This window comes from Taudactylus pleione, unplaced genomic scaffold (assembly GCF_031769625.1).
Source record: "Taudactylus pleione unplaced genomic scaffold, aTauple2 ptg000189l, whole genome shotgun sequence".
NCBI lineage: Eukaryota > Metazoa > Chordata > Amphibia > Anura > Myobatrachidae > Taudactylus > Taudactylus pleione.
The window spans coordinates 4,814,885-4,831,464 of record NW_028284591.1 but is presented as its reverse complement, the minus strand read 5'-3'; positions in this window follow the sequence as shown (position 1 = coordinate 4,831,464).

Sequence of the window (16,580 nt, the reverse complement as noted above, 5' to 3'; positions counted from 1 at the left end):
CAGCCCAGGCTTTATCTCCTCATACACATTCTTCATTCTGCGTCTGTCATTGGAAAATGTCAGACATGTCGATATCTCAACAAAGTAATATTGTCTCCAAAGAGTGCGGCTATGTATCCCCCCCACCTTGATAATATTAGGGAAACTGCAAGACACTATAGAGAGGTTAGCTGGTTTGATACATTAGACCACAGGTAGTTCTCAGGTTTTTGGAGAACTACAATTCCCAGAAAAAAAAAACGACTAAAATGCTCACACAAGAGCAAAATATACGCCTGGACAATGAAGAAAGCACCTATCAGCATCAGCTTTGCGTTCATAATCAGCCAATCGCAAGTGGTTCACTAGTACTAACAACTGCCGTCACTGTCGTCATCATCATCATAATCAGTTAATTTTCTCCTGGTCCAGACCACCCACAAGTAATATAGCTTTCTCATATGTATATGTGCTTCTGTCCTGGTCTGTCTGTGATCACAATTGCATGAACACATCCTTCCTCTACCATCTACTTTAGAACGGGTTGGGTACGGGATGCCTGAGCTCAGGATCTTGTCGGTCAGAATCACGATGCCAGAATCCTGACAGGGTCACAATCTTGACAGAAAGAGGTAAGTTTCCTAACCCTACCCTCTAACTCTCCCTCCCCGCAGCCTAAATCTAACCCTACCCGTAGCCTAACCCTAAACCTCCCTCCCTCCAACCTAAACCTAACCCTCCCCCTTAGTGCCTAACCTCCCCTAGTACCTAACCCTAACCCCAATACTTACTGTAAGGATGCCAGTGCCAGGATTCTGACTGGTGCCAGGATTCCTGCACCGGCATTCTGAGCGCGGGCATCCCGACAGCCGGGATAATAACTACATCCCCTTTAGAACACCCCTGCTCTGCCCTGCCTTTTCAGGTGCAAGCAGCAGAACTATGCAAGAGGCAGAACTATGTAAATCGGCATGGGTGTATATGTATGCACCCACGGTTCTGGGCATGCTCATTCTGAAATCTTGCAATATACATTACCCAAACTGTCATAGTACTCATTCTGCATCAGTCCAGTTCTCAATAAGTTGAAAATATTAAATTATAAATATTCTCCCTCTCACATTTTGTTTGTAAAACATTTTTTTTATTGTATAATCTAACATTACATAAAACATAATAAAGAGCATCGAATGAGTGTTATTTTGTACATAAAGTTTTTCAGTTAGAAGAATAGTCCTACTAACAGCTTAGGATGTACACACCATCAGAAGTCATATACAGGTTAAGCGACTCAATCAAGTCAGGCAAAGTAACAAAATGTATAGCAATATAAAAACAATAAAGTAATATAACATAGCAAATTCAAAAGAGTGGAGCCTGAAATGTTCATAGGAAATTTAGCTCCTCAGTACGAGAATAGTTGGGTCACAATATAATGCTGGGTTAAGGGTGGTGGGAGCATGGATAGAAGATAACATCAATGTGGCAAGTGTAGGAAAGAGTGTGGGTGAAGGATAAATACAAGGAGGGGAATAAGAGGAACACGTTTTGAGCCAAAGGGAAATGGTGGTCCTACAGAATCTTTGCAGAAAATACACATAATCCACTAAGTAACCTACCTCAAAAGAAACCACTCTATGTGCTTGGACATTAAGGATTGCAGTTCGGGTCTGCAGAGGGAGTGACTCAATTTACTCTCCCTATTTTTTATACAATGTTTTGACATTGAATGTGAGATTCATGAAATAGACTTTTTATCACACAGATATTGGAATTAACAGTAAAACATTTATACAGTATATTGGAATCTGTTTTTCAGAACCTTGATATAACTGGACAATCACAAGCATGCACTTTAAGACTTTGCCAAACTGTGACAGTGTTACATTGATATGTACCAAATATAAAACCAGTAGAAGTTTCTATAATCTGAGGGCTTTGTTCTACAAGCGTTCAGGAAGTGGAAAAGCATAACTGGTGGTGAGGTGGCCATGTTAGGTACACTCAAAGCTCCTAAAATTGATCTATTGACTCGTTTTTGAAAGTTTTGCTCCATGGTGCGCAGGATTTCTTTCCTGTATCTGCTTTAATCAATTCTGTTGCAGATGAAAACTTTATCACCTATTCACTAGTGGCTAAATTCAAGCTTCCTTTGTCATCTTCTCTATTTCTAACAGCAGTCAAGAATTAAAGACATTTCTAGTCATTCCTACTGCTATCCACCCTATCATCCTATGTTTACCTTGGTAAACGGATGTATTCCTCCTCACTCAACTGGCAAGCTGGAAGTTTTGTCTTTGAGTTCCTCCTATCAGTCCAGTTGTCTATCATCTCTGATGTTATTAAGGAACATCAGGTTACTCTTAGCTGCTTCCAAATTGAAATTATCACCTCAGCATTCTTCCTTCCTGGACATTTTCAGCAAAAAAGAGTAAGAGTAAAGCTAGCCACACATCTAAAGATTATCTGTCCAACCAGGAAACTAGTTGATTGGTTGGGATGAAACTCTGGTAAGGTAGACAATTAGAAATTTGCTCCCAAATGCTGGAAAATAGACCAAAACTGTTGTTTGAACAAATAGTTTAGATCAAACATATAACAAACTTGTCTGAACAACCATTTTCATCTGTTTTCTGGCATTTAGGAGCAAATTGCTGATGTTACTCCCATATGTTACCAGATTTTCATTCCAACCAATCAACAAGTTGGCTGGTTGGATGTAAGTAGGTCCAGTGTGTGGCCAGCTTTATTCCACTATCCTTGCCAAGGACTGAAGCCATGACAGAACATATTATAAAGAATTTAAAAAGAGGTTTTATTAGGATGTTTTAATCTCCAGCTGGTGCAGGCTTTGTGTTCATGAATCAGAAGGACATGGAACTCTGACCATGTATGGATTATTTTGGTTTGAATGCCACAACCATGAAAACATCCAGTAATGGTCTATGCTGATAATAAAAACCTCCTGTATCTTCAGGCTGCCCATTGGTCTCTTTTTGTTAACTGTGTCAATTCATTAATCATATTTCAACTGAGGGGGGGGGGGGACACCAAGAAAGCGGATCATTTGTCATGTTTCCTTGACTTTCAAGATATGGAACCTCCAGTAGAGCATAAACCAATATTGGCTCGATCTTGTATGATATCTGTTACTCAGAAAGTTCCAGCGGGTAAAACCATCTAAAAATTCCATCTCAAAACTCTAAAGTGGGGACACACCTCCCAATTTTCAGGTCATTCTGGGGCAAAAGAAACTCAGGAGTTTATTCTTTGATCTTATTTGAAACCTTCTGTCAAGGCTATTACCCTCAGTCCAATGGCAAAATATAATGGATGAACTAGGATTTGGATAACTGTTGCACGCCACCACGGCTTGTCTGTGCTGAATGTTCCAGTCATCGCTAGGAGACTGGGACACCAGGTCACTTCTGGCTGGCGGCTCCCCACCGGTTGCTAGGAAAAAGGACACCTGGGGGCTGCGGAGGTTTCTGGGCTGCTAGGCACTAAGGACCTGATTCAGACCCGGATGCTATTTGTGGCCGCTCGCTCTCAAAAAGGGGCAGACTATGCAAAACATGCGCTTGCTCTTTGCGGTGTAAGGACGCCTCTATGTCTTAGCGGGCGAGGGCTTACTGCGCTCGCAAGTGTTTAAAGACGCCCCTTGCTGTTCGCAACAAACATCACCTCTGGGAAATGTAGGATTAATTGGGACCATCGGGAGCCATCGCAGCACTTAAGGTAGACCTAGCCTCCCGCAAGCAGTGCGAGCAGTTCAGGGAAAAATCATCCATGTCACATGTTCAGTGACGCTACTTTGCTAATTATGTACACCCAATAAACTCCGTTCTGACGGTCGGGCATGCCTGCGTTCGCAGCACCACTCCCCCGTTCACAAGCACCACCCACAAATGGCGCTGTCACTCAAAGTAGCACTCACTCATTGTTTTACGAGCGTACGAATTCACATCACACAGACTGGTTGACGCATGCATATTTAGAACCATACACATGCACAGATGGAAAAACATCACTCACAGCGAGCGAGCGAGTGGACGCTTGCGTCCAGGTCTGAATCAGGCCCTAAGTGCTGATGTGCAGCGCTCCAGTTGCACGATATTTAATTCATTGGGGGGCTTGTCCTTTATATGTCAACTAGCCCTGCTTTACCCTGCCGGTTATAACTTATTCCTTGCAGTGTGAGCCTCTGGTCCATGTTCCTGGTGCCTGTGTTCCTCTGTTTGCCAATGGTCCTGTTGGTTCCAGTACGTGCATCCTGAATAGCTGGCCTGCTACAATTTAGATTTGTTCCTGCTTTGCTGGTCCTGCCATCTTCCAGCTAGAATCCAAAGTATCTGTCCTGCTATGATCCAGATTTGTTCCAGCATTACTGGTCCTGCCATCATCCAGCTAGAATCCTGAGGAGCTGGCCTGTTACAAACTTGCTTAGGGGTATATTCAATTGGGCGCGAGGTTTAGCGAGGTAAAAAACCTCATGCCCAATTTTGGAATACCGTGGTTATGCACGCTCCCAATACCCGCGGTATCCATTTTAAAGAAAGTGGTCACGGGGTTTTCAGCTCTGAAAAGAAAATAATTATTCTGCTCTTACCTGCTCGGGGGTCTCCGGTGGTCTCCACAGCTCCCAGTGGCCTCCCCTCTATCTTCTCACTAGAGAGGGGGCTGCTGGGAGTCCCGGGGGCAGCTGGGAGGCTCCACGGGCTGGTGGGAGGGGCAATGATTGCTGGGAGATGTAGTTCTCCCAGCAGCCATTCCAGGGGGCCACACTGACACTGGGGGGTCCCACACATACACCGGGGGTCTCACACACACTCATGCACACACACAAACTCACTCTTACACACTCACACACACTACATATTCACCACTGCTTCTGGATTCCAGGTCCCGACGCTGGATGCAGAAAACAGCACTTCAGAAGGTGAGTAATTACTGACTAATTAAACTAATTGGAAATTTACAAAACCTTAATTAGTAATTAGGAGGGGTTCCGCCGGGGTCCCAGAGCAAGTCCCACTGATTTTTCCTAAAATTAGAGATTTTAGAAAAAAATCACACTTGCTCTGGAGGTGTGAGAATAAAATCCTCCCGGTGCGCAAAATAGAAAAAAAACGCACCTAACAGAATAGCAAAAAACCTGCACCTGCAGGAAAAACCTCGCGGGTGCGGGTTTTTTGCTTTTCTCGCACCCAATTGAATATGCCCCTTAGTATCCTGTATTGCTGGTCCTGCCATCATTCAGCTAGTGTCCTGCTGTCACAACTCACCATAGAGACCCCAGAATCAGACCCCGGCACTTACCTCTCAGAGCGCTGCGGAGCGGCTTCCTGCTTCCCCGCTGGTCAGTTCCTGCAAGCGATCACTCCCTCTGCTCCCCGGTGGCTTCTGCATCCTGTCCTCAGCCTCAGGCTTCTCACTCATGAGTCCACCGTGGGTCTCCGGTCCATGAGCACAGCCATCTTGGATTGCCCATGTGACGCGATTTCCTCCAATAGACTTGCTTCTCCCTATCGTCCAGCCAGCAAGCATCCAGCACTCCCTTTAAAAGGATCTTCACTGCTCTCACTCGTTGCCAGTGCAACAAGTCCCCTTAGCCTGTCTAAGTGAGCTTCCACACTGTGCTCTGAAAGTGTTTGCTGACTTCTCTGCTGACAGCCGCAACAAGTAGCTTCCATGCTATCATCAACCATCTATGGCTCCCAAGCCGCAACAAGTAGCTTCCACGCTACCACCAACCATCTATGGCTCCCAAGCCGTAACAAGTAGCTTCCATGCTACCACCAACCATCTACGGCTCCCAAGCCACAACAAGTAGCTTCCACACTACCACCAACCATCTATAGCTCCCAAGCCGCGACAAGTAGCTTCCACGCTACCACCAACCATCTACGGCTCCCAAGCCGCGACAAGTAGCTTCCATGCTACCACCAACCATCTACAGCTCCCAAGCCGCGACAAGTAGCTTCCACGCTACCACCAACCATCTACGGCTCCCAGGCCGCGACAAGTAGCTTCCACGCTACCACCATTCACCTCACGGCTAATCTGCCACACCAAGTAGCCTGTGCTACCACCATTCACCTCATGGCTAATCTGCTGCACCAAGTAGCCTGCGCTACCACCGTTCACCTCACGGCTAATCTGCCACACCAAGTAGCCTATGCTACCTCCATTCACCTTCCGACTTCCTGGTCGCTCACAGCAGTGCCCGAACTACTAACCAGCCCTCAGTCACTCCAATACCCTCTTCATGCATAGGAACTTCATTAGACCTAGTCTCCTCCAGAGGGCAACTGAGCTGAATAGAGCTAGTCCTAACCCCAGCCCGGGAACACAACTAAAAGAAACCACATCTGTGACAGTTTGCACTGGCCAGATGGACAGCAAGTAGTCAGGGATCTAGTATGGATTCTTCTCAAAATGTCCTTTCTCGCCTGGAAAGACAGGAGACTTCTCAAGTCCAACTCATCCAATTCATTCAGGATATGTCTTCACGCTTGGACAGCATTCAGTCTCTGTTATCAAATCCAATACTAGTCAGTGCCCAGGCTTCAAGTTCCTCCTCCATGATGCCTTCACCTTCAATACCACCTATTCCTCATCTCCAACTCGCATTACCCAGCAAGTTTGACGGCAACCCCAAGTTATGCAGGGGTTTTCTAAATCAGTGCAAAATTAATTTTGAACTTCAACCAGCCAACTTCAAAACTGCCAGAACTCGAGTAGCTTACATAATCTCTCTACTTTCCGGACCAGCCCTCGACTGGGTTTCTCCACTCTGGGAAAAATCCGATCCGCTACTCTCTAACTACTCCGAATTCATTGCCATGTTTCATAGAATATTTGACGAGTCTGGTAGAGTCTCGACTGCCTCAACAGATATTCTTCGTCTTCGACAAGGCAGTAAAACGGTCGGACAGTATGTTATCAAACATGTTAACCTTGTCTTCAGAACTTAATTGGAATGAGGACGCTCTCATTGCAGCTTTCTGGAGTGGGCTTTCAGAAAGGCTTAAAGATGACTTGGCTTCTCGAGATCTTCCTCCCAAATTGGATGAATCAATTTCCCTTTGTAACAAGGTGGACCTCTGGCATAGAGAACACGCTTTAGAGAGGGGCAGATTTGACCAAAGTAAACTTCGACCTGCTCCCCGATTCCATTCACCACCTGTGGGAGAGGAACCTATGCAGGTCAATCGTTCCCACTTATCCACGGAGTAGTGACTGAAAAGGCAGAGACAGAATCTTTGCATGTATTGCAGTTCATCTCAACATTTAATTAAAGCTTGTCCCATCTGTCTGGGAAACGACCCCTCCTAACTTATCGCAAAGAGGTTAAGAGTAGCCATTGAATCACCTAGGAAGTCAGATTCCACCATTCAAGCTCAAGTGACACTTCCGCGGGGTCCTACTGTCGTTCTAGCCCTTCTCGATTCTGGAGCTGCAGAAAATTTTATGACTACAGACTTTGTTCATAAATATCGGATTCCTGTTGAAATCCTAACTCGAGTGGTGACCTTAACTGCCATCAATGGTAGTCGAATTAATAGTGGAACCATCACCCAACGAACCAAACCACTTAAACTTACCATGGGGGTTCTCCACTCTGAGGAACTATCTTTCCTAGTGATTCCCAAAGCCTCTCATTCTCTAGTTCTCAGCCTACCATGGCTACAGAGACATTCTCCACAAATTGACTGGTCAACCATGCAAATTATCTCCTGGATAACTAATTGCTTCAAGGATTGTCTACATTGGGTGGTTCCAGTTCGGTCCTCTGACCTGCAACTTCCTGTGGGCCTGCCTGAATCCTATTCAGATTTCTCAGATGTATTCAGTAAGCAAAAGGTGGATCTGCTACCTCCTCATCACAATTGGGACTGTCCCATAGATCTAATTCCTGGGAAGAACCCTCCTATGGGTCGCACCTATCCGCTCTCACTCCCTGAAACCCAAGCTATGTCCGAATACATTGAAGAAAATCTAAAAAAAGGTTAATTCATTCTTCTTCTTCTCCAGCAGGGGCTGGATTTTTCTTCGTAAAAAAAAAAGACGTAGGATTACGTCCATGCATTCACTACCGCGGACTCAATGACGTAACTATAAAAAAATCGGTATCCTCTAACTCTCATAACTGAGCTGTTCGACAGAGTCAAAGGAGCCACAATCTTCACAAAGCTTGATTTAAGAGGAGTCTACAACTTAATTCGTATCTGTCCTGGTGACGAATGGAAAACAGCTTTCAACACCAGAGATGGGCATTACGAGTACCTCGTCATGCCCTTCGGCCTCTGTAATGCCCCAGCTGTTTTCCAATTCTTTGTCAACAAGATCTTCCGGGATCTTCTGTATAAAAGTGTGGTCATCTACTTAGACGATATTTTGAACTTCTCTCAAGATTTGGCAAGTCATCGGAATCAAGTGAAGGAGGTTCTTCAAAGGTTGCGCTCCAATCAACTTTACTGTAAGTTAGAAAAATGTGTTTTCGAAGTATCTAGTGTACCATTCCTGGGGTACATCATCTCCGGGTCTAATCTTCAAATGGATCCTGCAAAGCTTCAATCTATCCTCGATTGGACTATCCCTACATCCCTGAAATCCATTAAACGATTTTTAGATTTTGCTAACTATTACCGCAAGTTTATTAAAGGTTTCTCCACCCTGGTAGCTCCTATCACAGCTCTCACCTGCAAGGGGGCGGACCAAACCACTTGGTCAGTCGAGGCCACTTCTGCCTTTCAACTCCTGAAAAAGGCCTTCATTTCCACTCCATTCTTGAAACAACCAGATTTAACACGACCCTTCATTCTGGAGGTTGATGTCTCGCCTGAGGGAGTTGGAGCAGTTTTCTCTCAATGCTTCGAGGACGAGAAACTTCACCCTGTGGATTCTACTCCCAGAAGTTTTTGCCTGCTGAGAGGAATTACTCCATTGGAGACCAGGAGTTACTCGCCATAAAATTGGCTCTCAAAGATTGGCGATATCTTCTAGAAGGGGCTCAGTATCTTATCACCATCTACACAGACCACAAAAACTTACTTTATTTGAAATCTGCTAATTGTTTAAACCCGAGGCAAGCTAGATTGGCGATGTTCTTTTCCCGATTCAACTACAAACTCTCCTATCGCCCTGGTTCACAAAACTGTAAAGCCAACGCTCTTTCCCATTCCATGGAGAGTGGCTCTAAACAGCTTGCTGAACAAGTACATCCCATCCTGAATCCAACTTCGTTTGCCGCTACCAATTTCGCTATGACACCTCCCATTGGAAAGACATTTGTGGAACCCCACCTTTGTAAGAAGTTGTTGCAATGGGCTCACGCATCTCATTCTCCGGACACTATGGCATTGAGAAAACAATTTAATTTATCCAGCGATCTTATTGGTGCCCTTCCATGAAAACAGATGTTGCTTCTTACGTCTCCTCATGTGTTAAGTGTGCTCAGCACAAAGTACCTCGGCAAGCTTCGTCCAAGCAACTCCAGCCATTAGCCATTCCTTCACAGCCATGGACACACTTATCCATGGATTTCATCACTGACCTCCCTCCATCTCAAGGCCACAACAAAGTCTGGGTTATCGTGGACAGATTCTCCAAAATGGCCCATTTCGTGCCTCTCACTGGACTTTTATCTGCTCTATTACTCACTCAAAATTTCATTAAGGAGATCTTCAGACTTCCTGGTGTCCCGCAAGAAATCGTCTCTGACAGAGGAGTACAGTTCGTAGCTAAATTTTGGAGGTCACTCTGTTCAGCACTTCGAGTGAAACTTAACTTCTCTACCGCATATCATCCCCAGACCAACGGGCAAACCGAAAGGGTTAAACAAGACCTGGAGCAGTTTCTTCGCACCTTTATCTCCTCTTCCCAAGATGATTGGATGGAGCTCCTCCCATGGGCTGAATTCGCTCACAACAATCATTACCACACATCCACCAATTCCACTCCTTTTCTTACAGTGTTTGGTCATCATCCTCGAGTTTCAGATTTTCCACTTCTTCCGACACTGGATGTACCAGCTGCCCAGATTTCTCTCCAACAGTTTTCTGAAATTTGGAAGAAGGTTCGCTCAGCCATCGTTAAAACATCTGCTCAATATAAAAGATTTGCTGATCGCAAGAGATGAGCGGTGCCTAGTCTTCAATATGGAAATATGGTCTGGCTCGCCACTCGAAACCTCAGACAGGTTCCCTCAATGAAATTTGGGCCATTTCCATTTACCAAGGTCCTGAATCCAGTAGCTTACAAACTAAGACTACCTCCATACCTCCACATCCCTAATTCCTTCCATATCTCTCTCCTGAAACCATTGGTCCTCAACAGATTCCAGAAGGATCCTCCTGAGGCTGCTAGTGTTCAAACCAGACAAGGACAGGAATTTGAGGTTGACAGTATCCTAGACTCTCATTTTCGATACAATCGTCTGCAATATCTCATCGACTGGAAGGGTTTTGGTCCAGAGGAAAGAATCTGGGTAATGCTTCTGATGTGCATGCACCCCGCCTGGTCAAGATCTTCCACAAGAAGTTCCCTCATAAACCTAAAAAGTGTCCAGAGGCCACTCATCAAGGGGGGGTACTGTCACAACTCACTAAAGAGACCCCAGAATCAATCCCCGGCAGTTACCTCTCAGAGCGCTGTGGCACGGCTTCCTGCTTCCCCGCTGGTCAGTTCCTGCAGGCGATCACTCCCTCTGCTTCCCAGCGACTTCTGCATCCTGTCCTCAGCCTCAGGCCCGGCGTCTAACTCGTGGGTCTCCGGTCCATGGGCGTGGCCATCTTGGATTGCCCATGTGACGCAATTTCCTCCTATAGACTTGCTTCTCCCTCTCATCCAGCCAGTCAGCATCCAGCACTCCCTTTAAAAGGATCTTCTCCGCTCTCACTAGTTGCCAGTGCAACAAGTCCCCTTAGCCTGTCTAAGTGAGCCTCCACACTGCGCTCTGAAAGTGTTTGCTGACTTCTCTGCTGACAGCCGCAACAAGTAGCTTCCACAATACCACCAAGCATCTACAGCTCGCAAGTCGCAACAAGTAGCTTCCACGCTACCACCAACCATCTACGGCTCCAAAGCCGCAACAAGTAGCTTCCATGCTACCACCAACCATCTACGGCTCCCAAGCCGCAACAAGTAGCTTCCATGCTACCACCAACCATCTACGGCTCCCAAGCCGCGACAAGTAGCTTCCACGCTACCACCAACCATCTACAGCTCCCAAGCCGTGACAAGTAGCTTCCACGCTACCACCAACCATCTACGGCTCCCAAGCCACGACAAGTAGCTTCCACGCTACCACCAACCATTTACGGCTCCCAGGCCACGACAAGTAGCTCCCACACTACCACCATTCACCTCACGGCTAATCTGCCGCACCAAGTAGCCTGCGCTACCACCGTTCACCTCATGGCTAATCTTCCACACCAAGTAGCCTGTGCTACCTCCATTCACCTTGTGACTTCCTGGTCGCTCACAGCAGTGCCCAAACTACTAACCCGCTCTTAGACACTCCAGTATCCTCTTCATGCATAGGAACTTCATTAGACCTAGTCTCCTCCAGAGGGCAACTGAGTTGAAAAGAGCTAGTCCAAACCCCAGCCTGAGAACACAACTAAAAGAAACCACATCAGTGACACCTGCATAACAACACCGGGGACTGTCTCATTCTCTGTTCCTGCACTCGTACTGAGTGACCCAGCCAGGGGTTCGCGACCTGCCCGTCGGACGCTGCAAAGCTCAAACTTCCTTACGGGGGTCCCTGGCAAAGAATGCCAGCAGATTAGACGCTGTCAGGCATTTCAGAACTTTATCAAACACTTACTGGGTTAGATGTTAGATGCTGCTATTACCTAGAACCTAGTTCTGCTGTCTGACTTTATTGTTTTTTTTGTAGCTCTTTTTCAATCTCCTCTATATGGGCAACATCTGGTTCTCTCTTCTCCTTATATCTGCAGTTATGTGATCATTGCTGTCACTGGAGGTGGGCTGTTCTTATCAGGCTGCCTATTTAACCTTTACACTGGCTACAGGTAGTTGCCAGAGTAATAGCCTTCACACTAGTAGCCTCCAGTGTATCAGATCATTATTATTGACCTGACTTGTCCATGACCTTTTTCCTGCATTAACCACTGGCATATCCTGATCCCTACATTTTGACCCAGGCTTATTTCTGTAATAACCCTTTGGCTTTGGAATTCCTTCTTTGTTACAGGACCTGGCTTGCTGTCTACATTGTAATATCATACTCGGAACCAATTCAGGGGGTGCCAAGCTGTGTGCTGGGCACAGCTGAGTCCATACCCCTTGCAGGGCTGCCTAAGGAGAACTTTGTTAGACTTTATGGTCCTGTTAATGATTGTTTCAATCCTAGCCATGTAAACCCATTACACCAGACCCAGAAGCATGACAGTCCCTGTGTTTCCCTCAGACTTCCATGCCAGCATGCCAGTAACACCAAATCCACTGTTCCACATGAAACATCATCATGTTCAGCAGTTTCCACCACTCTATCTCATCCAACCTTAACCCAACAATTACCCCTCTCCTAAAGTCAATGATGTGTCTTCCTGTAGCCACAGTAGACTGGATATATCCAATATTTCCATACACAACCCTACCAAAGATGGGATGCTAATGACTTTATCTATTGAGGAGACAACCATGGTGGAAGAACCTACATTAATCTACTTTGTAGCCCTTTTCTTCTGAAGTGCTTTGCTTATCTGGGCAGCTGGGCAGCTGTCTGTAATTCAACTGAGCTCTGCAATCAGGTAACAGGGCAATCTTCTCTAGACCTATCCCAATGAAATAATTGTAAAATTATATATATATATATATATATATATATTAGGGGTGAGCAGGTTCAGATTTCTGAAATCCGAACCCCCCCGAGCCCCCCCGATCCGAGGCAGATCCGAGTCAGGCTCGACTTTTCCCGCCTGACTCGGATCTGAAATCGAGGCAAAACGTCATCATCCCGCCTTCCGAGTCTCGCGGGTTTTGGATCCTATATAAGGTACCTGCGTCGGCGCCATTTTCTCACTCGGCTGTGGACAGTGAAGAGGGAGGGTGGGAGTTAGGGCTGGCTGGGCTGTGTAGTGTAGTGTAGTGTAGTGCAGAGTAGTGTTGTGCTGTGCTGTGCTGCGCTGTGCTGCTGTTGTCCACTACTTCAAAGTCCATAGGGGCTGGCTGTGTTGTGCTGTGCTGCTGTTGTTAATAGGGGCTGTGTCCACTACTTCAAAGTCCATAGGGGCTGGCTGGACTGTGTTGTGCAGTCAGTTCTCCATAGGGGCTGTGTCCACTCCAAAGTCCTGTGCAGTGTCCCAGTCCTAAAGGGGTGCTGTAGTGTTGTCCAAGGGGTGCTCTGTCCATCAGGGGTGCTCCCCCCAAGTGCTAAAAAAATAATATTTTTTGTGTGTTTGTGAATTGTGTGCGCAGTAGCCGCACGTGCATCAACAAAGTAGTGCCAAGCGTGTGCCTGTGTCATAAGTAGAGGGCCGGCTGGCTTGACCGTTAAAGGGTGCTGTAACCCCCAAAGTACACTCCAGTCCAAACCAAAAAAAAAATATTTTCTGTGTTTGTGAATTGTGTGCGCAGTAGCCGCACGTGCATCAACAAAGTAGTGCCAAGCGTGCGCCTGTGTCATAAGTAAAGGGCCAGCTGGCTTGACCGTTAAAGGGTGCTGTAACTCCCAAAGTACACTCCAGTCCAAACCAAAACAAAAAATATTTTCTGTGTTTGTGAATTGTGTGCGCAGTAGCCGCACGTGCATCAACAAAGTAGTGCCAAGCGTGCGCCTGTGTCATAAGTAAAGGGCCGGCTGGCTTGACCGTTAAAGGGTGCTGTAACCCCCAAAGTACACTCCAGTCCAAACCAAAAAAAAAATTATTTTCTGTGTTTGTGAATTGTGTGCACAGTAGCCGCACGTGCATCAACAAAGGAGCAGCGCCAAGCGTGCGCCTGTGTCCCATAAGTAAAGAGCCGGCTGGCTCATTTCTTAAAGGCTGGTGTAACCCACAAAGTGCACTACTCTCCAGCAAAAATAAAAAAATATTTTCTGTGTTTAGCCGCACGAATATATCAAATCGATATAACATAAATGGAGGACCAAACTTTCTCCGATAAAAATAAAATAGAGAAAGATCAAGAACTACTTCCTCCTAGTGCTGAAGCTGCTGCCACTAGTCATGACATAGACGATAACATGCCATCAACGTCGTCTGCCAAGGCCGATGCCCAATGTCATAATAGAGGGCACATACAATCCCAAATGACAAAGTTCAGGAAAATGACCTTGAAAAAAACATTTAAATCAGCTGAAGAGAAACGTAAACTTGCCAATATGCCATTTAAGACACGGAGTGGCAAGGAACGGCTAAGGTCGATCCCTAGTATGTTCATGACTAGTGGTTCAGCTTCACATGACGATGGAAGCCCTCCTCCCACTAAAAAAATCAAAAGAGTTAAGCTGGCAAAAGCACAGTGAAGAACTGTGCTTTCTAAGAAGATATCACAAATCCCCAAGGAGAGTCCAAGTGTGGTGGTGGTTGCGATGCCTGACCTTCCCAGCACTGGACGGGAAGAGGTGGCTCTTTCCACCATTTGCATACCCCCTGAAAGTGCTGAAAGGAGCACCCACAGTCCACTTGCTGATATGCAAATTGAAGATGTCACTGTTGAAGTACAACAGGATGAGGATACTGGTGTAGCTGGCGCTGAGGAGGAAGTTGGCGAGGAGGATTCTGATGGTGATGTGGTTTGTTTAAATCAGGCTCCGGGGGAGACAGTTGTTGTCCGTGGGATGAAAAAGCCCATCACGGTCATGCCTGGGCAGAAGACCAAACATTCCACCTCTTTGGTCTGGCAATATTTCTATCCAAATCCGGACAACAACTGTCTTGCCATATGTACCTTATGTAAAGGTGGAATAAGTAGGGGTAGGGACGTTAACCACCTAGGAACATCCTCCCTTATACGGCACCTGCAGCGCGTTCATAATAAGTTACTGTCAAGTTCAGAAACTTTGGCTAAGACCGTAAGCAGTCCAGGGACACCTAAATCCCGTTGTCCTGTTGTATCCAAGCGCCTGCAAACCACACCGTCAACTCCCTCCTCGTCAATTTCCTCCTTAGTCAGGATCGGAAGTAGTCCTGCAGGCCATGTCACTGGCATGACTGACTCTCCTATCGGGGATTCCTCCGGAGGATCCTGCATTGCTACGCCTCCTGCTGCCGCTGCTGCTGTTGCTGCTGCTGGGAGTCCTTCATCATCCCAGAGAGGAAGTAGGAACACCACTACTTTTACTAAACAATTGACCCTCCAACAGTCCTTAGCGAGGAGGATGAAGTACGACAGCAGTCATCCTGAAGCAAAACGTATAACTGAGGCCTTGACTGCTATGTTGGTGTTAGACGTGCGTCCGGTATCCGCCATTAGTGCAGTGGGATTTAGACAATTGATGGAGGTAGTGTGTCCCCGGTTCCAAATCCCGTCTAGATTCCACTTCACTAGGCAGGCGATACCGAGACTGTACAGAAACGTCAGAAAACGTGTCCTCAGTGTCCTGAAAAATGCCGTTGTACCCAATGTCCACTTAACCACGGACATGTGGACAAGTGGAACAGGGCAGACTAAGGACTATATGACTGTGACAGCCCACTGGGTAGATGTATCACCTTACGCAGCAACAGCAGCAGCGTCACCAGTCGCAGCCTCTCAGAAACGCCAGCTCGTTCCAAGGCAGGCTACGCTGTGTATCACCGGTTTCAGTAAGAGGCACACCGCCGACAACCTCTTAGAGAAACTGAGGGAAATTATCGCCCAGTGGCTTACCCCACTTAGACTCTCCTGGGGATTTGTGATATCTGACAACGCCACCAATATTGTGCGGGCATTACATCTGGGCAAATTCCAGCACGTCCCATGTTTTGCTCACACAATAAACTTGGTGGTGCAGAATTTTCTGAAAAGCGACAGGGGCGTGCAGGAGACGCTTTGGGTGGCCCGAAAAATTTCTGGCCACTTTCGCCATTCAGCGACTGCGTGCCGAAGACTGGAGCGCCAGCAAACACTCTTAAACCTGCCCCGCCATCACCTGAAGCAAGAGGTTGTGACGCGGTGGAACTCAACCCTCTATATGCTTCAGAGGATGGAGGAGCAGCAAAAGGCCATTCAAGCCAATACATCCACCTATGACATAGGCAAAGGAGGGGGTATGCACCTGACTCAAGTGCAGTAGAGAATGATTTCCGTGTTGTGCAAGGTTCTCCAGCCCTTCGAACTTGCCACACGTGAAGTCAGTTCAGACACTGCCAGCTTGAGTCAGGTCATTCCCCTCATCAGGCTTTTGCAGAAGCAGCTGGAGAAAGTGAAGGAGGAGCTAAAACGGAGCGATTCCGCTCGGCATGTGGGACTTGTGGATGAAGCCCTTCATTTGCTTTGCCAGGATTCCAGGGTGGTCAATCTGTTGAAATCAGACCACTACATTTTGGCCACCGTGCTCGATCCTAGGTTTAAAGCCTATGTAGTGTCTCTCTTTCCGGCTGACACAAGCCTGCAGAGGTGCAAAGACCTGCTGGTGAACACAC